Below are 24,270 nucleotides of genomic sequence, written 5' to 3' on the forward strand. Positions count from 1 at the left end.
GCAAAATCTGACAGGGTAGCACAAATCGACAGAACACCGGATCTGGGCCAACACTATGTTGCTGTCTGGGAAGGTTCGGGCCAGAATGAGTTTTAGATCAGATTTACACACTTTACCCCTTTAGGTGATGATGCCTCAGCCATGTTGCACAACAATTTTCTGTTTTTCCAATTTGCAAAACCTCCGTCTGTATTCTGTGTCTAGGTAAATATAAGTTATCCTCAAACCTTCTTTTTAAACACAGCATTACAACAGGACCGTGCAACCATCACTACTCCGGTATAGAGTGGGGGGAACTATGATGTCACTTTGTAGGCGAAAACCCGGAAGTGAGTGCATTTTAGCACTTCCGGTTCCATCGTCCCAGAGTCAATGGGTTTTTTGAATGGTATTTTGGTTAAATCCCTTAAATAAGGTCCGTGTTTCACACAAGCTCAAGATACTTTCACGTTTTATTCTACGACATAAAACACACCAGTTACACCACACTCGTGATGTTTTTAAACTGTTACGTTTCTTAAAAAAGGCGGTTGCTAACAAGTTGTTAAATGGGACTACAGGCGCTGTCGGAGACATTCAACGTCATCACGCCGAACAGTTGATCAATTTACAGTATTTTCCAATTGTAGTATAATTTGTAATTCAATTAATTTTAGGATGACCAATGAACAGTTTCCCACATTTTATATTGTTGTTCAACAATGTTTTTTTTTGCTTTGCCCCGAAATGCAACACATGTCTTCGGATGGAGCTCGTTTTATCGCTTACTGATACAGAGACTCTGGGTTCGTACCATAAGGTAAACTCATATTACCATTATTACATGTAAACACCACATTTACTGGCTTTACGTGGTGAAAGTGAAACTTTCATGTGTTTAAAGCCACGTTAGAATTAAATGTTTGCGGCCACATGAAACTGTTAGAAAGCATATAGATTGAAGATTTCCTTGAAGCGAGGATAAAATAACATTTTGTGTAACCATCTGTGGTGTATTTGGGGAAATATGTATTTGTAATTATTTGATTGATCGCCTGGCATCTTATTGGTTCCTGATTTTGGAAGCCAGTATTTAAGTCATGTGATATATTGCAGTGTTGACAACTTGGGTAAAGTTGGTTTTATATTCACACATTAAAAACATTCACACATTTCTGCGTTCAATAACTTTCTAATTATATGTGCAATAAAGTTATTTTTTGCAAATTCTAATCAGCGACGTCATTGTCAACCTACATTTTTTTTCACAATCGATCAAAATGGCCAAGTATTGTTTTAATGTCATACTTACTTGCGAATGTCTGCTGAATGTCCAATGTAGTGTGATTAACAAAGTAATTGAATGCAATAGTCAGAATGTGCCAATATAAAACCAACTTTACCCAAGTTTTGTTGACGTATGTATTCACTGAAGTAAAGTGTGTTGATGGCATTTGTTGGTGGTTTGCCTCGTTAATATATAACATAAACTGGCGACAAGGAAAAGTTATGTGAAGGAGTATGGCCCAAATTGGAAGACTGGATGAGTATAAACCAGAAAATGAATCCTGGTCTGCATATATCGAGCGAGTGGAACTGTTCATGATTGCTAATGATGTGGATGATGCGAAGCAAATAGCGACATTGCTGAGTGTTATGGGAGCTTCTACTTATGGATTGGTACGGAATTTGGTTCAACCGCAAAAACCAAAGGATAAAACATTTAGAGAAATTGTCAGTATCCTGCAGGCCCATTTTGAACCAAAGCTATTGATAATCGCTGAATGCTTCCGATTTCAACATTGTGTACAAAAGCCCCATGAAACGGTGTCCCAGTATGTTGCTGAACGCAAACAATGTGCATCGAAATGTGATTTTGGTGCAAGTTTGGGAGAATGTTTACATGATCGCTTTGTTAGCGGAATTCAAAGTGAAGCATGCCAACGGAGATTGCTTTCGGAGGACGCGCTCACTTTTGCACAAGCATTTGAAATTGCTCTTAGCATGAAAACAGCTGATCAGGACATGCAACAGCTGAAGGAAATAGAGGATTGAGCGGCAAAGGTGCATAAGGTAAACAAAAAAACGATCCACCACCAGAGATATGCATGCTATCGTTGTAAAGGCAGAAATCATAACGCTCAGGAATGTTATTTTAAGAATGCTAAATGCCATCATTGTGGAAAGACGGGCCATATAAAAAAAAGCGTGCAGAGTAAAAGAGAAGCCACATGTGAATAAATCGCATGAGCAACAGAATAGGCACAAAATTACGGCCTATATGTATGCTGAGGAGCCAGAATTGGAAATATTCTCTCTGTTAAGTGACACTGAAAAACAAACGTTCCAGGTGATTTTACTGTAAATCAGCAGGATTTATTGATGGAAGTTGATAAAGGAGCTGCTGTGAGTATTATGTCACATGCAAGGTATAAGCACTTACTCGCTCATGTGCCACTGGAGGGAGCTCGAGTAAAGTTAAAAACTTATACAGGTGAAAACATTCCAGTTTTGGGCCAATTCACAGTTACTGTGCAATATGAAGATCAAGTAAATGAGTTACCGTTAATTGTCGTGGGAGGAAATGGACCACATTTGTGTGGTAGGAATTGGCTCCAGAAAATTAAATTGAATTGAATTGGAAAGAAATTCGATATGCGAGTCAAACTAAACAGCCTGGGTCTATTCAAGAAGTGCTTGCGAAGTATAGCGAAGTTTTAAAGAATGAATTAGGCACTCTAAAGGATATTAAAGCTACCATTTCAGTGAAACCAGATGTTTCGCCTAAATTTTATGAAAGTCATCCTCTACCTTTTGCTATGAAAGAACGTGTGGAGAAAGAAACTGATCGATTGGAGGAAGCAAATATTATATCTCCAGTTAAATTCAGTGAGTGGGCTGCTCCTGTCGTCCCTGTGATTAAAAAAGATTCTACAATTCGTTTATGTGGGGATTATAAAGTCACCGTTAACCAAGCTGCCAACACGGAAGTGTATCCTTTACCACAAATGGAAGAAGTCTTATCCACTCTCAGTGGAGGGAAGGTGTTCTCTAAGATAAATTTAGCTCAAGCATATCAACAGGTTTTGCTGGATGGTGATTCAAAGAAATATACAACAATTAATACACACAAGGGACTCTTGAGACCTGAAAGTTGTTGTATATTTGGACGATTTGCTAATCGTGGGTAAAGATGAGCAAGAACATCTAGTAAGCCTCTGCAAAGTACAGCGTCTACAAGACTCAGGATTAAAAGTAAAAAAATGTAAGTGTGAGTGGGGGCAGACACGAATTGAATATCTGGGTCATGTGATAGATGGAAGAGGAGTGTATCCGACAAAGGACAAGGTAAGGGCTATTCAAGATGCACCAGCACCTTCAAATGTGAAAGAACTGCGAGCCTTTTTAGGCCTGGTAAATTATTATGGACTCTTTGTACCACATCAGAGCACCGTGCTTGCACTACTGTACATGCTGTTGTTGAAAGAGCAAGTGGTTTGGCAGTGGTGGAAAGGAAGAACAAGGTGTATTTAATAAGTGCAAAGAACTGTCAACCAGTGACAAAGTGTTAGTACACTATGATCCTCAGTTATCTTTGACTTCAGCATGTGATGCTTCAGCTTACGGAATTGGCGCAGTGCTGCAGCATACGATGCCAAATGGTGAGGAACACCCTATTGCATATGCTTCCCGTAGCTTGTCTCCTGTGGAAAAGAAATATTCACAAATTGAGAAAGAAGCATTGAGTGTCATTTATGGAGTTAAGAAATTCCATCAGTATCTGTGGGGAAGATTATTTAATTTGATGACTGATCACAGACCTTTAGTGACTTTGTTTGGGGAACATAAGCACTTCCCAATGATGGCTGCGGCTCGCATTCAGCGGTGGGCTATCATCTTGTCAGCTTATGATTATCACATTTGTTATCGTAAGGCAGAAAATCATGGAAATGTTGATGGCTTGTCAAGAGTTCCCTTGCCTGAAATCACGGATGTGGGCACAGAATCACATCAACTTTTTTCTGACTAATAATTTGTAAGAGGCTCCTCTTAATGCATCACAGATTGACAGAGCGACTAGAACAGACCAAAAGCTTTCTAAAGTTTACCAGTATGTAATGGAAGGCTGGCCAAGTGAAGTGTCAGAGGATTTGAAAGTGTCTCATGCTAAAAATGATGAATTATCAGCAGAACAGGGTGTGTGTTATGGGGCACACGAGTGATCATCCCATTCAAATTTCAGAAATCAGTGTTGCGTGAAATTCATTCAGGACACCCTGGCATTGTTAAAATTAAAGCTTTGGCTCGTAAATATGTGTGGTGGCCAAAAATCGATTTGGATGTGGAAAGAAGTTGTAAAGCGTGTGTAGTCTGTCAACAAGAACAACGAATGCCAAATCAAGTTCCTCTGCATCCGTGGGAATTTCCGGGTGAGTGCTGGAGACGGTTGCATATAGATTTTGCTGGTCCTTTTCTGAATAATATGTTTATGATCATAGTGGATGCTTATTCCAAGTAGTTAGAAGTCTTTCACATGTCGCAAATTACCTCGCATGCTACAATTACCAGACTGAAGAGATTGTTTTCAGCGTATGGATTACCTGAACAAATAGTGACTGACAACGCAACTACTTTACTTTTTTTGAAACTTTTTTTGATTTGTGAAACGGAACGGTATTTTGCACCCAGACATCCAGACACCAATGGATTGGCTGAGAGGTATGTCCAGACATTTAAGATGGGCTCTAGTTTTGTATTTATTCCAGTTTATATGAAACGGTTCATGTAGCGTGGATTAAAATTCATTATAAAGATTGAATCCTTTTCACTGAACATGTTAAAAAAAAAATTGTGGTCTGACCTTAGCGCTCGTGAGCTCATTCTGAGTCTTGACACCACAGATTGCGGATATCTGACGGATGCCGTGTAAGATAGTTAGCTCTTTTTCTTTTCTAACTTGTGACAAACGCTAGCTTTTAAATTGTAATGTTACAAGATTTTGACAAGTATCTTATTGCTTAATGTTCGCTTCATGCTTTTTTTCTTTTACACCACGGTCACCATTTTTTATTTTCTTTAACTAGTAACGAACTCTAGCCTACCTTTTTTTTATTATTGTAATGTTAGACTACAAGGTTTTGACAAGTATCTTATGCTGTTGTTTTACTAACGTGTCAGATGTTTTTTTTTTCTAACTTGTAACAAACTCTAACTAGTTTTAACAACACTAGCTCGTCTTGACTTGTTTTACAGGGAAAAACAGTCATTGCTCATTTTACGTGTGTGAAAATTTAACACCAATACAACGTTTCACAATTGAAAGTTTAGAAGCACATAGTTTTTAACACGGTCCACACGAAAAACACATTCTCAAACAATAAGAGAATTGTCATAAATTCCTTGCGATCACTGGGACGGATAAACACATGGCCCACTTGAACAGGTGTTCAAACAGGTGTCCAGTTATGGGTGGGAGGGAGGTGTGGGGGTGTACTTTTTATGACCCTCATCAATCAAATTTTGGACACATAGTACATGATCTCTCTGTTATGTACTCGCACAACTAACTATAAACAGGGCGTATAATTTATGCATTGGTTGAAAATGCAGTTTGCAGAGCTGTGTGCTGCAGTTTAATGTGTAATTCCTTCCTAAATCTGTGTTTTCACTGTAAAAACCAAGATGCAAAGGTTGCCTGCGTGTCACTGCTGTAATATTTTAAAATCCTCATTATGTTTTATCTCATTCAACTAAAAACAATGTCCTTTCTCGTAATCGGGAGGCACAGTGACACTTCAGAAATCATTCTAAGATACTGATTTGGAAACAACAGTAATATGGAGAGCTTTCAAGCTTTAAAAGACATGTTTGGTCTTGTAAATCATGATCTATTTAGATATCTACAGGTTCGTCAATATTATTTGAAAGACATAAAGAACAATCATGAGATTAATCAGATCGTGCAGGTTATTATAATAATAAGAATATAAGAAATATAAGGTATATAAGAAAATATAAGGCATATAAGAAAGGCACGAGACTGTATCCAAATTATATAAAGGGATAAGTAATTCGAGAAATCATTCAATAGAATATATAAGATTAAAATGGGAAAAAGAGGTTGGCATTTCCTTGTTACCTGATCAATGGAATAAACGTTTTTTTTTTGTTTTTTTTAATCACATCAAGAATTAAGGAATTACAAACAAGACCTTCCTACCCATGCTGGAGGAAATGTGGTGTAGAAAAAGCCCATCATACACACATTTTTTGGCATTGTTCAAAAGTGACTAGTTTTTGGGAGGTCGTACAGTCTACTATTTATTTTCTTATTTGTTGAATTATTTAATTTTCCTTGGTTTTGTTATGTAAACTGTTCTTTTGTTCTCAACCAAAAAAACAATAAAAAATAAGTATAAAAAAAAGAAAACATTAAATGTTAAAATGGGAAATGTTGATATAAAAATGAAATATAAATATATGAAAACATAAACTGATTTTAGTTTGTTTCCAAAGCAACATTTCTAATATTAATGTTTAAGTTGAAGTACTAAAATGACTAAAACTAAATAGAAATATAAAACAAAAACTAATAAAAATGACAAAAGCACATGAAATTACCAAAACTAAAAACTTAAAAAAGTTTTAAAAATCCTTGAGTACAAATTATTATATTATATTATAATTTTTTAGATTGGTTTGGAATGTTTTTATTACAAACATGTTAATTTCTGCTTCAGTTTACTTATTTGTTATGTATATTATATGTTGGCAAAATAATAGCAGAAGTTTGAGGATCATCACTACATGTCTGTTTCATGTCTGCTGAATGTGTTGTTATAATAGCGCCACCTGCTGGTGATTGTGAGCAGATGCAGTTTCCCCTCAGACACATTTAAGACAGTAATGTGTAAACAGAAAGTTTTTATTCTGCAAATAAAAAATAATTCATGTAAAGCTATCAAAAACATGTCCTGGATTTTTTTTACTAGCCTTATTCCTGTAAAACATTAAGTGTTGATTAATTAATCATTTAAACATAAAATTACTAATTAAAATAATCTACAAATCAAATAAATAACTTACTAAAAATGTATTACATCATAAAATGTAAAATTGAAATAAAATATTTATTAATTAAATATCAATCAAAATAAAACACAAAAATGTATTAAATTATAAAATAAAAAATATTTAATAAAACTTTTAAAACAAAACTCTTACTAAAAATGTATTAAATATGTTAAATGTTAAAATAAAAACAAATCAAAATAAAAACAAAAATGTATGGAATCACAAAATTTAAAATTAAAATATTTTAATACATTTTAAATAAATCAAAACAGAACACTTTCTAAAAATGTATTAAATCATATATTAAAATAATAAAAAAATAAAAACAAATCAAAATGTCAAATTAAATACAGTTGCAATAAAAACAAATCAAAACAGAACAAGAAAAATGTATTGAATCAAAATGTAAAATTAATTTAATACAGTTGCAATAAAAACAAATCAAAACAGAACACTTACAAAAATGTATTAAATGATAAAATGTAAAATTAATATAAATATTTTTAAACCAAAATAAAACTCACTAAAATGTATGAAATCACAACAATATAAAGTTAAAATAAATAATTTCAAAATAAAACCCTTACTAAAAACAAAATAGTTTATTTGTTTTGCTGCATCACCCTGTGAATTTGTTGTTAAATTACTGAAATCTTAACTTAAAATCTCAGGCAATCGAATTGTCCGAATTAAGCAAGATTTGTAGAATCTTAAGAAAAATTTGTAGAATAAATTGTATTTCAAATTACTGTTCCAAGTCTTATTGTTCCTCTAGTTCTACAGTGTTACTTTAAAGTGTTGCATATGTAAAATATTCATTTGTTGAAGAATTGTGTACAAATAAACACGGGAGGTTCCAGTTCCAGTTATTATTATTACTAATTATTCCTGCCGCCGGGCTTCTTCAGAACTCAATTAGTATCTTTATTAGCATGCGCTGATTGTATTGTTTTGTGTGTTTGTTAGATAAGATATAAGATATTGTAGATTATGGGACTGTCCTGACTGTAAGTTCACCAGTAAAACAGAAAGCCTCTATTAGAACAAAGAGAGCACAATATATCAGCTTCTGATAATTATTAATTTAACACTGAAAGATAAGCGCTATAAAATCTTAAGGACAAACTGTTCTGTGAGTGTTGGTAAATTACTACTTGTGGGAAATAGTTGATAACACACAATCTTTAAAAAAAGAATTCCACTATTGTACAGAATCTATATCTGTTTTCTATCCACCTTGTTTTTAATAATGAGCGCGAGCATTTGTAAGTGGAATGTGTGCGGCTTCCGGTTTCATTCTACCCGAACAAAAACTGTCCGTTATGCTGTTTGATTGTCATTTTATTTTAATTTACTATCATAACACAGTGGCTTGTAGCCAAACACATTTTACCGCACTTAACATGCTAATCATGCTAAAAAGCATGCTAGTAACATGCTAATCATGTTAGAAACATACTAGCAACATGCTAGTAACTTGCTAATCATGCTATAAATATACTAGAAACTTGCTAATCATGCTAACAACATGCTAGTAACATGCTATTCATGAAATAAACATGCTAACTTTATGCTAATCATGCTAACAACATGCTAATCATGATAGAAACATACTAATGACACGCTAATCATGTTATAAGCATGATTAGCAATATGTTAATTACATGCTAATCATGCTAACAACATGCTAACCATGCTACAAATATACTAGCAACATGCTAATCCTGCTAGCAACATTCTAATCATGTTAGAAACATGCTAGCAACTTGTTAATCATACTAGAAACGTTATCAACATCTATCTTCTCTATCTATCTAAATTTTCAAACTTCAAGCTTTTACAACTGCTTTAAACTTTCAGGCAAGGCTTTCTCAAACCAACCTAAAGTCTTGATGAACTTTTATCTAGTTTTAATTTATTATCATAACACAGTGGCTTGTAGCCAATTACATTTTACCGCACTTTGTTATTGTTCCGGTTATAGCGGCTAATGAACCGGACGTCTCACACATTGACGGAAATTAGCTTCGCATTTCAAAATAAGGTGGATAGAGACATTGAAAAACAATCATTGTTTGTTATACATAAGTTATATATATATATATATATACACATTGCAAAGAGGATTGTGAGTATATAATACAAATGTAAGAGTTCAATACCTGACGTAATTTCAAATGTTGTTATCCATGAGCTTAATTTGGTCGTGGCCTCATCGTTTCGTATGGTCTATGATCTACGCTATTGTATTCACACTTATTTCTCTTCCAGAAATGCTGCGCTCTTCTTTCTTCTCCTTGTCCTTCGAGCAGCATTTCCACAGAGCTCGGATGATGGCGACTCCTGGGATGCTGAGGCTGGGAATGCCGGCTAGGATGAAGATGATGGCGCTGATCCAGCTGGGATAGTTCACCTCTTTAAGAGCGGGGAAATCATCCTGTTCAGACAGAAGATGAGCTTAGTCTTCACATACTTTACACAGACACCTCTTTAGCTGTGCAAAATGGCGAAACTAACTTTGCTTCCGCAATGTGATTGTATTTCAGCGTGAAACATATGGAAGCTTGTTTCCAACATGGAGTGAAAAAATCAAAAAGATAATTGTGACATTTTTTTCACAATTCTGAGTTAATTTCTCATAATTCTGACTTTTTTCCTTACAATTCTGTAAATTATTTTAATAGTTTTTATTTTAAAATCATTCACGTTTAGTACATTTGTAGTGTTTTGATTTTGTTTTTGTTCAAAAACTATTTAATTATTTTCATTTTACGACTTAATAGATTTTTCGGGTTTTATTTCGATTTGCTTTCATTTTAAAATGATTATTTTATAGGTTAATACTTTTTTAGTACGTGTTTGATTTTTACTTTATTTTAATTTGACATATTATGTTTTAAAATTGCCAGATAAAAAAAACAAAGTTGCAAGATATAAACTCATAATTCTCTGAATACTGAATTTCTGCTTTTTTAATTTTTTATTCTGAGTTGGGTTTTTACCACCACAGAATAAAAAATAATTGCAATTCAGATTTTTTTTCTTCTTATTTCGAGTCTAAATTGAGAGGCAAATTCAGAGTTGCAAGAAAGTTTGAATTTTGAGATGAAAAAGTTGCAGTTACCTTTTGTATTTTGTATATACAAGTTGTATTTTGTATTTTGGATATTCAACAAGGATATTAGTTTAATCTATTGGAAATTGATTGGGTGATGAAAAAAATGTTGTGGAACAATTTTCAATTAGTTTTGTCGAGCACTGATAACACTTTCACAGTAAAGGTGCGCTTACCGTTACTGCGAAATTTCAATATTAATCCATACGATTGGAACAAAAACCTGCCTTTAAAATTTCGCTTGGCCTAAATTTTGGCTCCACAAAATAAAAAAAATGTAATTGCGATTTTTTTAAATACATTTTTTTATTTAAAATCTCACAAGTCTTTTTTCCCCTCAGAATTATGAGTTTATGAGTATGGAGCCCCAAAAGGAACACGGTGGTGGAAAAAATACGGGAAGGGAGGGAAATTTGTTTTTTCAAAGCTTTGCACTCTGTTGCAAAACTTTTGCATTCGCTCACAAAACTTTTGCTTTCTTTCTAGCGCTGTCAAACGATTAATCACATCTTTTTTGTTTATGTAATACATGTGTGTGTACTGTGTATATTTATTATGTATATATAAATACACACACATACAGTATATATTTAGAAAATATTTACATGCATTTACATGTAATTAAAAAAATTACTAGAGTATATATGCCATTTTCTGTAGTCTGGTGCATTTAAATTAATGGAGTGTCTTTTTACACACAGTACAAATAGACCGCCTTGTTGGCAGGGGCTACATTACCTCTGGTCCGTGGCTTTCTGCCCGATTGCCACCAGAGGTCGTTATCCCATTATAGTGACTCTCACACTACAAAGACTGTTACACATCACCCTGGAATGCATTTCCCATCACCCATTGCATTGATTGCACCAACAGCTGCGACCAATCACACACGCTATATAACACCCACTCAGTTCCTGCTCAGATCGCCAAGTATTGTCTAGCATTTATCACTCTCCCAGTGATAGCTACATTATGGAGCCCTTCCGTGTTTTCTGAGTCTGTCTTGTTTATCTAGTTTATTGCCTGTGTCATTTGTATCTTTATCCTAGCCTGTGAATCTTGTTTATTGTCTGATCTCTGCCAGCCCTGAAGTTTATAGCTTGCCTTGGATCTCTCTTTAGTCTTGTCATTTTGTACTCTGTTTGTTTCTGCTTGGACTATTGCTCACGTTATCGGATTACCCCTCTTGTCAAGCCCTCTGGGCCATACTTGTTTGCTGTTGTTCGACCCTACCTGTGTTTTATGACCATGTTAAGGAATAAAAGCTTGCACTTGGATCCGCTCGCCTCACGTCTCATTGACTACGTTACAACTTCTGCCCGCTAATGTCACAACATTACTAAAGACAGCTGCTACATAACTATTCCAGTGGCATAAATACGCGTAGCGTATTGTATTTGACGAGAGACCTGAGTTCATGTAAGTTTTGTCTGTTTTTTTTTCCTGCCATGCAATAAAATAATCGCAAATTTTTAAAATCTCACAATTCATACTTTTTTCCCCCTCTCACAATTCTGAGGTTTTATCTCGCAATTACCTATTTTTATTAATTAATTTATTTTTATAACAAGCTTCCTTGTGTAAATGTGACTGCACTTTTATTCATGTATTAAAGTAAATTTAGATTTCACGTTGACTTCACATCTTTCAGTTTTTATTATCATTTATATATTCAATATTAAATATTTTAGAAATAAGCTTAAAGTAATAATGTAAAAACATGTATTTGAATTTTCTAATGCAAGATATAGTCCCATACACACCGATTCGGGGTCCCAGACGTTGTAGGTCAGCTGTTTGTTGACTGTAGTGACAAAATAGAAGATCAGAATGACCAGGATGATGATGGGACTGAGGAACCGCCACGTGAACTGCCAGAAGATGTTGGGCTTGTGACCCACCATGAACTCAATGTCTTTGTTAAACCTGGAGGATAGAGAGAGAACAGCTTTACCTTTCTTCTAAGCACTTAAAAACATAATAGTTTTCATTATTTGTTTTGTGTCTATCAAAACACAAGCTGTTACTGTTTATTGCATTAAATTACAGCATGAACTAGAACTGAAACTTTGAATAATGTGTAGAATAAGAACAACTAGATGAGTAAAGTTTGTAAACAAACTTTGATGTTGGCTTGACAGAGCCTTGTTTAAAAGTTTGAAATAACATGATTATTACATGTTTTAGCACATTGCTAAAGTGTTTAAGCAAGTTATTTCATGATTTAACATGTTTGTAACATTTTAACACCATTGCTGGCATGATTTTGCATTTTGTTAACATGAATGAATGCATGTTACTAGCATGATTTAGCATGTTGCTAACACTTTAGCACCATTGCTAGCATGATTTAACATGTTGCTAACATAATTTAACACACTGTTACCATGTTGCTAGCATAATTTAGCTCATTTTTAGCATGTTTTAACATGTTGCTAGTATGATTTTGTGCTTTCCTAACATGTTTTGACATGTTGCTAGCATGTTTTAACATGTTAACATGATTTAGCACATTGCTAACGTGAGTTTGCACATTGTGAACATATTTTTAACGTTTTACAATGTTGTTAGCATATTTTAACACGTTTCTAGTGTGTTTTAGCATGTTGCTAGCTTGTTTTAGCAGCTTGCTAGCATGTTTTAGCACATCTCTAGCATTTAACATGTTTTAAGCATGATTAGCATGTTGGTAGCATGATTTAGTACATTAACATTTTAGCATGTTGTTAGCTTGAATTAGCATGTTGTCCTAGGATAGGACCGAAAGTCATAAAAGATATAGCATCCAGAGTAAGACCAGTCTAAATGTCTGACCTAGGTTCAGTGGTTGTAGCTTGAAAACTCTAGGAGATACTGACTAAATTTAGTCTCAGAAGAAGAAGCTGCAACGTAAATAGGATTTCAGTATGTTGGCTTTGTAAAGCCAACCTAATAACATCCAAAAATGAAAATTCTGTCATAAATTATTCACCCTTATGTCGTTCCAAACCCGTAAGACATCTTCGGAACACAAATTTAGATATTTCTGATAAAATCCGAGAGCTTTCTGACCCTCCATAGACAGTAAGGTTACTACCACAATCAAGGTCCAGAAACGTAGCAAGGACATCGTTAGAATAATCCATGTGACATCAAGGGTTCAACCGTAATTTTACAAAGCTATGAGAAGACTTTTTTGTGTACGGGTTTGGAACAACATGAGAGTGAATAATTTATGACAGAATTTTCATTTTTGGGTGAACTATCCCTTTAAACAGCTTCGATTTCAAGTTGGCTTTTACCTGTCAATCCCATAGACGTAAACCACAGCAATTATCTCGCAGAGAGCGATGACCAGCAGAGGAATAGAGCCAGCGAAGCCATCGAACAGAGCCAGCCAGTAGTTACCAGAGGACTGGACGAATATGAGCGCCGTCACGAAGGACACAACACATGTCAGACCTGAAAAACATCAGCAGGTCAGCTGATCAGTGTTGGGGAAAGTTACTTTAAAAGTAATGCATTACAATATTGCATTACTTCCTAAAAAAGTAACTAATTATGTTACTAAGTTACTTTTTATGGAAAGTAATGCGTTACGTTACTTTTGAGTTACTTTTTACATCTGGGCAGAGCTTGCTTGTTTTTTTATATACAGTATCTCACAAAAGTGAGTACACCCCTGACATTCTAGCAAACATTTTAGTATATCTTCTCAAGGGACAATACTACACAAATGAAACTTGGATATATTTTAGAGTAGTCAGTGTGCAGCTTGTGTAGAAGTACAAATGTACTGTCCTCTAAATATAACTCAACATATAGTCATTATTGTCCAAATAACTGGCAACAAAATTGAGTACACCCTAAGTGAACATGTCAAAACTGTGGCCAAAGTGTCAATATTTTGTAGGGGCATCATTGTTATCCAGCACTGCCTTAATACTCCTGGGTTTGGAGTTCACCAGAGCTGCGCAGGTTGTTGCTGGAGTCATCTGCTGGCAGCACTCATGCGTCTGTTTTTTGAAGCCAGCTTCTGCACCTGAAGCACAGCACAAGGATCTAACATCTTTGATCGACCCTTGCGAGGCCTGTTCTGAGTGAAACCCGTCTTGGAAAACCTCTGTATGACCCTTAACTAGAATTGTAATTCTCAAATCCTCAGAGAGTTCTTTGTCATGAGGTGCCATGTTGAACATCCAGTGGTCAGTATGAGAGAACTGTACTCAATGCACCAAATTTTAACTGCTCTAATACAAGATACACAAATTTGTATAGTCCTGTCATGCAGACAAAAACATGAACATGATGAATAGGACATGTGGCTTTGCATGGTTAAACGACGTATAGCTGTTATCACTTAGAGTGTACTCACTTTGTTGCCAGATTTTTTGACAATAATGGCTGTATGTTGAGTTATTTTCAGAGGACAGTAAATCTTTACTGCTATACATGTTGCACATTGACTACTCTAAAATATATCCAAGTTTCATTTCTATAGAATTGTTCCTTGAAAAGGTACACTAAAATGATTGCCGAAATGTGAGGGGTGTACTCACTTTTGTGAGATACTGTATATATATATATATATATATAAGTTATTCTTTTACATGTGTAAAAGCCCTTTCACACCAAAGGTGAAATGAATACGGCTCAGACTGAAGGAAATGTAAATTCACGTCTGTACAGTAGAGGGGCGCCGCTCAAACTAATCACATGAAGAATATGACGCAGGAGAAGAAAGTTCAACACTATTCAGCAATAACTACAATCAAACACAAATGTGTCATTTTCACTTATTAGTATGGTTGAATTGGATCATTGAAGACATCGGTTAATAAAATAGGATTAAATATATAAATTATATTTGTCATGTTCCATGAAGATATTTTGTAAATTTCCTTACATAAATATATCAAAACTTCATTTTTGATAATATGCATTGCTAAGAACTTCATTTGGACAACTTTAAAGGTGATTTTCTCAATATTTTGTTTTTTTTTACAGATTTTCAAATAGTTGTATCTCGGCCAAATATTGTCCGATCCTAACAAACCATACATCAATGGAAATCTTATTTATTCAGCTTTCAGATGATGTATAAATCTCAATTTCAAAAAAATTGACCCTTATGACTGGTTTTGTGGTCTAGAGTCACATTTAGTCTATAAGATCATGTTCACACACAACGCTCTGCACTTACTCCTGATTTCTCTCAACATGGCAACACCAGAGCTGTCACTCAATACATGAGAAACACAGTAACTGGAGTTGCTTATTTGAAAAAGTAACTCAGATATTTCCTTCTCAATTAAAAAATAATGCGTTACTTTAGTAGTTACTTGAAAAAGTAATCTGATTACATAATTTGCTTTACTTCTAATGCGTTACCCACAAGACTGCAGCTGATATTTGTCTGCTGTGTTCGGAAGTGGTTCGTGGTTGATGTGTTTACCAGTGAAGAGTTCTTTAGGCCATTTTTTGGGGAGCAGGTTCAGATCCTGCAGCGGCACCACGACTCCCTCAATGTTCCCGAACATGGTGGACAATCCCAGACAGAAGAGCATGATGAAGAACAGCACTGACCACAGAGGAGAGACGGGCATCTTAGTGATGGCCTCGGTGAAGACGATGAAGGCCAGACCGGTTCCTCAACTCCCTGAAACAAAACATCAGGGCAGCTGTTCATCTGGAGATCTTTACTCAGATTCTGGAAGCTCAGAGTGACTTAAAGGATGAGGATAATTTTCATTCTACATGGGTGATGTTTGACTAGTAATGTGTGATTTCTGTCGTACCTCGCTGAGGAGCGTCTGCATGTCGCAGGTCTTCAGCTGGAGCTCCTGAAAGACGGCTGGGGCTGTGCTGTTGAGATGCTCAAGAAATCTATCGTAGTTGCTCTCCGTTATATTTCCCTCCGGCAGATCAAACGTGTTCATCAGCGTCAGGATGTTACTGTCAGAAAGTATAATACAATGAGGTCACACTACCAATCAAACATTTGTAGTCAGTAAGAGTTTCTGAAAGAAGTCTCTTCTGCTCACCAAGGCTGTATTTATTTGATCAAAAATATTATTACAATTTAAAGCAGCTGCTTTCTGTGTGAATATCTGTTAAAATGTAATTTATTTCTATGATCAAAGCTGAATTTTCAGCATCATAACTCCAGTCTTCAGTGTCACGTGATCCTTCAGAAATCATTCTACTGATTTGCTGTTCAAGAAACATTTCTGATTATTATCAATGTGCACATTTGACAGAAACAATAGCACTCATTAGAACACGAGGAAACTAAGAAATACATTTTTCTATTAAGATATTTATTTTGTCAATGAAAAATGTCTGGAAAAGTGTAAAGAATTCAAAAACGTGTTTGTCATGTTCTGACCACAAAGAGTAGTTTAAACCACAATTAACAGTCTGATTTCTGCAACTTTCACTTAGGAGTAAAAATATGCCTTTAAACTTGAGAGAAATAAAAATGTGATTAACGATACGGACTGCATGAAATTAAAAAAAAAAAATATCTTGATTATTTTTTTAGGAATATTGCCCAGCCCTTTTTTATTCAAAAACGTGTTAATTATATTATGAAATATCTGGTATTCTGATACTCAAATACTAACACAAAGTGGTTAAAAACTCTGAAAAGTTGTGATATCTTCTAAGGGCTGAGCACCAAAGCGCGAAAGCAGATTTGAATTTTGCAGTTGATCACGTGACGCGCTGACCGTTATAATCACACCGGTGGGATCGCGTGCATCAAAGCGTTAATAAAAGAATTAATTTCTTAAAAGAGAATTATCTTACAGACTTGAAGCGTTTGAACAGTAGCGAATGTAAGGACGTACCTCTCCAGACAGGCGTCGTAGTTCTCCGTGGCTCTGAAACCGATGATGGAGTAAATGACGGTGGCGGAGTAGACGGAGGTCAGACCGTTGATGATGGATATGATAACGGCATCCTGCTCACAGTTATTACTGATGGAAAAATAATCAATTTACTCAAAATAAGTATCAAAATATGTACAACATAAGATGCTGTATATGAGCTCATTTCCATATGAGCTGCCTACATAGACAACATTTGAAGGCATTCCCTGTTTCCATCCAAAGTAGCGACTATTAGAATAACTAATTAAGTAATTAATTAGAACAAAATCAGAATAATGCATAAAACATTTGCGAATAATGCACTTTCCATCCCATCTGTTCAAGATATCCCAAAATTCGCATTAAAATATGGATGGAAACAGTAGATGCTTTCTTGACCAGTGTTGTTAAAGTTAACAATCTAAAACACAAACTCAAACTACTAAAAATGGTTTTCTTTAATTGAAATAAGGATTGGATGGAAAAATAAATGAGAATTAAATATCTTTCCTAGGCGACTAATTGAAATAAAATACAAGTTGAAGTACTAAACTTATTTAAAATAAATCTTAATATAAATTAAGGCATCTAAAAAAATAAATAAAAGGACAAATTACTAAAACTTAAACTAAAATGATAAATGTTGCCTTGGGAACTACCTGAAATAAGTTGAAGTAGCCTATTAAAATGACTAAAACTAAAATGAATAAAAGCTAAATAGAAATAAAAATACATAAATAAATACCAAATGCACATAACAGAATTATTAAAACTTAAACCAAAATTAGAAATGTTGCCCTGGAAACTACCCAAAATAAAATAATTATAAGTTAAACCTAAATAGAAAAAAATAACAAAAGCAACAAAAATAAATAAAAAAAATGAATTACTAAAACTTAAACTAAATTCAGAAATGGTGCCTTGGGAACTAGCCAAAATAAAATAAGAAAAAAAAACAAACAAAGAAAAAATTAATCCTGCTGTTGATATAAAGTCTGTTCCTTCCTTGAATTTAAATTAAATGAAATCTAGGGCAGCATCACATACTGTTTCATTCACATTGAAGCTCTCTCAGTGTGCAGCTGCTCCCCAGCCAGCAAACTTATGTGGGGCCCAGATGGGTGGCTCCTGGGCTATCTAACTGGGCCCCAGCCAGTTCTGTCCTCGGTTTCCATGAGGGCCCCACATGGGTCAGCCCAGATGAAACAATGAAATGAACTCTGCTGAATTTCATTGAATTTTTTCACTGAATTTTCAGCTTCTCCAGACAATCTGACAGAAATAAAGTCAGTCTGGTTAGTAATAATGATGCTAGTAATGCTGTTTGTGGAGTTGTTTAATCCTCCTCTGCTGAGATCTTCAGAGATTTAATGTCTTTTATTTGCAGTTGTTTTGCAGGCTGTGGCTGGAAGTCAATAGTAGTTGTTGTGTTTCTGCTCGTCTCTTTTTTCTTTAGCAGGTGTTCGTCACTAATGCTCAATCAGTACTATATTAATCACTTAATTATCTAATGAACTGCAGTGCTGCTTCAGTCTTATTTTTAGCACTCTGTAGTATGCATACTGAGCAGAGTTCATTTCATTGTTTCATCTGGGCTGACCCATGTGGGACCCTCATGGAAACCGCGGACAAAACTGGCTGGGGCCCAGTTAGATAGCCCAGGAGCCACCCATCTGGGCCCCACATAAGATTGTTGACTGGGTCGTGTAGTCATCACACTCATAGGTTTTGTAGCATGTGTGTTGTAGATGACTTACTGGACCGAGTTGTAGCTGGAGAAGGAGATGAGGCCGCCGAAGGCCAGAGAGAAGGAGAAGAGCACCTGAGCTCCAGCGTCCAGCCATGTGGTCGGGTTCATCAGCTCATTCACCTTCAACAGGGAAGCAGACGCGTCAGAGTTCAGTGAGTTCACACACACACACACACACACACAGGGTTAACCGCTGGACGTACGTCTGGAGTGAAGAGGAACTTGATTCCGCTCAAAGATCCTTTCAGCGTCAGCGCTCGTATCAGGAAGATAGTGAGAACCACATACGGTAACGTGGATGTGATGTACACGGCCTGAGGAGAGCAGGAGATAGGATAACAGCAAAAATAACATTTATTTCTATAACGCTTTATACGGTACATACTGATTCAAAGCAGCGTCACACAGAAATAAACAGTATTAATGCTGTAAAATTCATCAGTTATGAAACAAACTCCATTTCAGTTGTAGAGCAGCTCTACAGAAGAGAATAGAGTCATTATTCAGATTAATTTAGTTCAATGATGATTCAGTTCAATTAATGTCATTGTTGCAGAGTTCATCAATTGTGAAACAATTCAGTTTTAAACAGGGAACATTCCTACAAAGTTTTGTAAAAGTTATGTAAATTTTAAATTGGAAATAAATTAACAGTAAGTTGAAGTACTAATATTAGTTGAAGTAGTAAAATTAGTAACTAATAAATAATAAATACAATTTAAAGCTAAATAGAAATATAAAAATAATACTTTTATTTATAAAGGATGCTTTAAATTGATCAAAAGTGATGATAAGGACATTTATAATGTTACAAAAGATTTCTATTTCAGATAAATGGATCAAATAAATGCAGGCTTTTAAAAATCTTAATGTTCAAAAACTTTTGACCGGTAGTGTAAATTTGTTAGCTGTGAAGCTATTGATAATATTACTGAATATGAATTGTGTTTAGCCTGTCAGGTTTGTGGTTACCTTCCCGGTGGTCTCGATGCCTCTGATGCAGCAGACGTACAGGACGATCCAGGCGCAGAACAGACACAGCACCAGCCACCACTGCAGACCTCCAGAGTCCTCGATCGCCGCCGAGCTGTTCAGAGTCTCTCTGTACCAGAAATAATCCACCGGAGAACTGCGCGCGCACTCCGGCTCCAGACCTGCGGAGAGACAGGCCCGTTACACTGGAGATCTGAGATATTATTACTGTAACCTTTATCATAGACACGATACATTAAATGATATTAGCAGCAGGTAGAGCTAGTTATTGACTTTTTGTTTAGAATATCATGCTTAATCATTCACAATAAGATCAGGGACATGAATTAAGAATGTAAATTAGTCAAATTAGTATCAGTGTTATTTTAGCTTTATTTATTAATATTTTGAATTAACTTTTATTTTTATATTTTAAGTATTCATTTCAGTTTTTGTCATTTTAATTCTTTTTTAATATTTCTATTTAGTTTTAGTTTTATCTCCGTTTTAGTCATTTTAGTACTTCAACTTAAATGTTAAAATTAGAAATGTTTCCTTGGTAACTAACTGAAATAAGTTTTTACATTTTATTTTTATTTCTAATTTTAACATTAAGGTTTTTCATCTGATATTTATATTTCATTTTATTTCAACATTTAGAATTTTTACATTTAAGGTTTTAATGTAATATTTATATTTTATTTTAGATGTTACCTTGTAATATTTGTTTTATTATATATCAACATTTCAAATTTGTGTAATATTTATATTTTATATCAGCATTTTTAATTTTAATGTGTACGTTTTTCATCTAACAGTTATATTTTATTTGATCAACATTTTAATTTTAACATTTTAGTTTATGTAATTTATTTTATCAGCATTTCTAATTTTAACATTTTTATTTTATTTCAGCTTTACTTCAAGTAAAGCCTTTACATATAATGCATTATAAATGCATTTTATTTGCATTAATTATGTCTTATAATGCATAGTATGATCTTATGAATAATTGTAACCACAGCTATAATACATTGTTATTTATCTATTCATTGTTACTCCCTCAGAAAGTATAATGCATTAAAACACACGACAAACAACTGATTCTAGCTGTAACAAGAAATCTGAAAAAAATAATAATTTAACTCTGGTTACAATATTTATGAAAATATAAAATGCATTACAACATACATTATGGATAGCTTTATAATGCATTGTACATTAAAGTGTTCCTGTGTTGTTCAATAGTTGCATTCATCAGTAACGCTGGTGTTGCTGAGAGCTGCAGATACCTGTCCTGTTGGCGTTGACCGGACACTGACTCCAGGGTAAAGGATCCTGCAGAGAGTTGAAGAAGTACCACATGACCCAGGCCATGATGGTGTTGTAGTACATGCCCACAATGAAGGACGCCAGCATGGAGGCGATGCCTGACCAAACACACAGACAGCATCATATAGTTTCAAAAACCAACTGAACTCATTCCTGCAGGAGTCAAGGCCGTTTCCCACACGTTTATCAGTCAACAACACGTTTATGGCTTTGTGACTTACCGACTCCGGTCATATACGGGCTGATGGACCTCCAGACGCCAACGCTGCCCTTCCTCAGTCTCTGACCGATGGCAAACTCCAGATGAAGGAGCGGGACTCCCTCCAGAACCAGGAGAATCAGGAATGGGATCATAAACGCTCCTGAAAAAGCCAGCAGCAAACACGCCAATATTACAGCCCATTATGCTCATATCAGCCATGAAACCACTGTTTGATGGATGTTTTGTAAGTTTAAAGAAGTTGCAAAGAATTATTATATTAATGTCTACCAATTTTAATTTTGAATATTAGTTTTAGCTTTTACATACTTTTAAAAATGATTGCATTCATGAATTTAGCAGGTGCTTTTTCCAAAGCATCCTACAACAGAGGAATATTTAGTTACATTTATGCACTTAACAGACACTTTTATCCAAAGGTAGGGATAGAGAATTATATATTTATTTATTTTTATTTATTCATTTACATGTATGCATTTAGTAGACATTTTTATCCAAAACAACCTACGATAGAGGTATTTATTTATTATTTTTGAATTTTACATTTATACACTTGGCAGATGCTTTTATCCAAATCAGCTTAGAAATGTATTTATTTATTTATGCATTCAAAGTTTCTCTCTCTCTCATTTCCGTTTTCCATTCTTTGAATCTTTGCACCTGTTTACAGGTTTTCCCGTTTTAATTTTTCAGTCATAATGATTTTTATTTATTCATTTACATCTACATATTCATTTTAATATTTAATATTCATTCCTTTTAATATTCATTTACATTTATGCATTTAGCAGACACTTTTATCCAAAACAACTTACAATAGAGGTATTGATTGATTGATTTATTATTTTTTAATTTTACATTTATACACTTGGCAGATGCTTTTATCAAAGCAGCTTAGAAATTTATTTATTTATGCATTCAAAGTTTCTCTCATTTCCTTTTTCCCCAAATTTGAATCTTTGTACCAGTTAATAGGTTTTCCCGTTTAAATTTTTCATTCATAAAGCTGTGAAATCAAATGAAGCAATAAATCATAACTAGGAGGCTGCATTCATGCAATCAAAGTTTATCTCTCTCATTTCCGTTTTCCCCTTCCTTAAATCTTTGTACCTGTCTACAGGTTTTCCCGTTTTAATTTTTCAGTCATAATGAGTAGGATCCAAAGGAATCTATAATAGAGAATTATTTCTTTTTACTTATTAATTTACATTTACATATTAATTTTAATATTTAATATTCATTCCATTTAATTAGTGTTGTCAAAAGACCCGGTACTTCGGTACCAAGTTGTTACTAAAAAATTGAAAACGTCACTGTACCAGGTTTTTTTAAGTACCGGTGGTACCGAGTACCCGGTCAACCCGGTTCTTGACACGTACGGCCCGATGATTTCCGCGATGCAGAAAACGCCGACGGAATCTCGGAATCCAGTTATAAAAACGGAATTTACAGTTTAGCACGGAATTTGTCAAAGTTTGGATGAATTAATCAAAAGTAGCCTAGGTCATTACACTTAAATCAAATCGCGACATGGACTAGTATCTGTACAGCCGCAAAAGTCGATTCAGATATGAATCCCGCATGTTCTGCGAGTCTCTGTGTGAATGAATGAATGGCAGAGATGCGCGGTTTTTTTCTTTTTTTTACTACATACACTGAAGCGCGTGTGACGCTCGCGGTGATTTCAGCATCTGCCGTCTCAATGAGGACATAAATACATAAACAACATCTCCAGAACTGCTCTGAGAGTCACTTCACGAGCATTTTACCGTTTCATTGAGTGCCAGAAATATATTACTATTATTTAGTAGAATGTATGTGATACTATTACTGTTGAAAAAAAAATTAATAAATATTTATTTTTAAAGAAATCACACAATATTTCTTCTATATTTTAATTTTAATAGTAAATCCCCTTTATTTACCAAAACAATTAAATGTGTTTAAATTTAATTAATTAAAAGACAAATAAAATTTGGGTGAAACTTGTTTACTGTTTTTCATACTTTTATTACTTGCGGAAAAACTTGAAATACAATTTAAATAAGTATAAAGAATGGCACTGATTTTTATTTTTGTTTGACTTTATTATTAAAAATAGTGTGTTTTTTAATTAGCATGTGGTACCGAAATTGGTACTGAGAACCGTGGATTTTCACTGGTATCAGTACCGAATACTGAAATTTTGGTACCGTGACAACACTACGTTTAATATTCATTTACATTTATGCATTTAGCAGACACTTATATCCAAAACAACTTACAATAGAGATATTTATTGATTGGATTGATTGATTGATTAATTTTACATTTATACACTTGGCAGATGCTTTTATCCAAAGCAGCATAGAAATGTATTTATTTATGCATTCAAAGTTTCTCTCTCTCTCTCTCTCTCTCATTTCCCTTTTTCCCTTCTTTGAATCTTTGTACCTGTTTACAGGTTTTCCCATTTAAATTTTTCAGTCCTAGCGAGTAAGAGGTGTGTTTCTGCTGTGTTTGTCAGCTCACCTCCTCCGTGGCTCTGGCAGAGGTACGGGAATCTCCAGACGTTCCCCAGTCCCACACAGAAGCCCACGCAAGTCAGCATGTACTGGGCTTTGTTGTCCCACTGCGGCCGCTCTCCAGCCTCCTCCAGCTCCAGCTTCTCCAGCTCGGAGTGAGATGGGATCCGATCCTCCAGACCCGGGTTCGGGAGCTTCAGCTTCAACTTCATGTCGTCTGGCAGGTACTGTGCGAAGTGCTGAAGATAGTAACGGGGATTTGCTTATTAATGACCTTTAGAACTCGCCCCTCTGTCCCGGGACGTCTGAACTGTTTTGTCAGCAAGATAAAGGCTGGATGACAGCCGGAGCTCTGCTGATGCTGGTTAATGTGTAATGTTCACTCACGCCTTGGTTATTTCTGACTGTTAGACATTCAATCCTGTCAATAGGCTTCATTTATTCCTATTCAGTGTCATTCAAAGAGCTTTCAA

The 24,270-nt window shown here is 34.9% G+C and overlaps 1 long non-coding RNA gene and 1 pseudogene across 1 annotated transcript; one reads left to right on the forward strand and one right to left on the reverse strand.

Annotated features, from left to right (window-relative positions):
• The first annotated feature begins 3,695 nt into the window (after window positions 1-3,695).
• LOC131525507 (uncharacterized) lies at window positions 3,696-11,443 on the forward strand. Its single transcript, XR_009267238.1, has 2 exons — window positions 3,696-4,698; window positions 9,325-11,443. It is a non-coding gene; the product is annotated as an uncharacterized LOC131525507 (long non-coding RNA).
• On the reverse strand, window positions 7,311-24,021 carry LOC131525506 (sodium-dependent neutral amino acid transporter B(0)AT1-like; annotated as a pseudogene).
• Window positions 24,022-24,270: the final 249 nt, after the last annotated feature.

The sequence above is a fragment of the Onychostoma macrolepis genome, chromosome 19 (genome assembly GCF_012432095.1).
Source record: "Onychostoma macrolepis isolate SWU-2019 chromosome 19, ASM1243209v1, whole genome shotgun sequence".
Classification (NCBI taxonomy): Eukaryota; Metazoa; Chordata; class Actinopteri; order Cypriniformes; family Cyprinidae; genus Onychostoma; species Onychostoma macrolepis.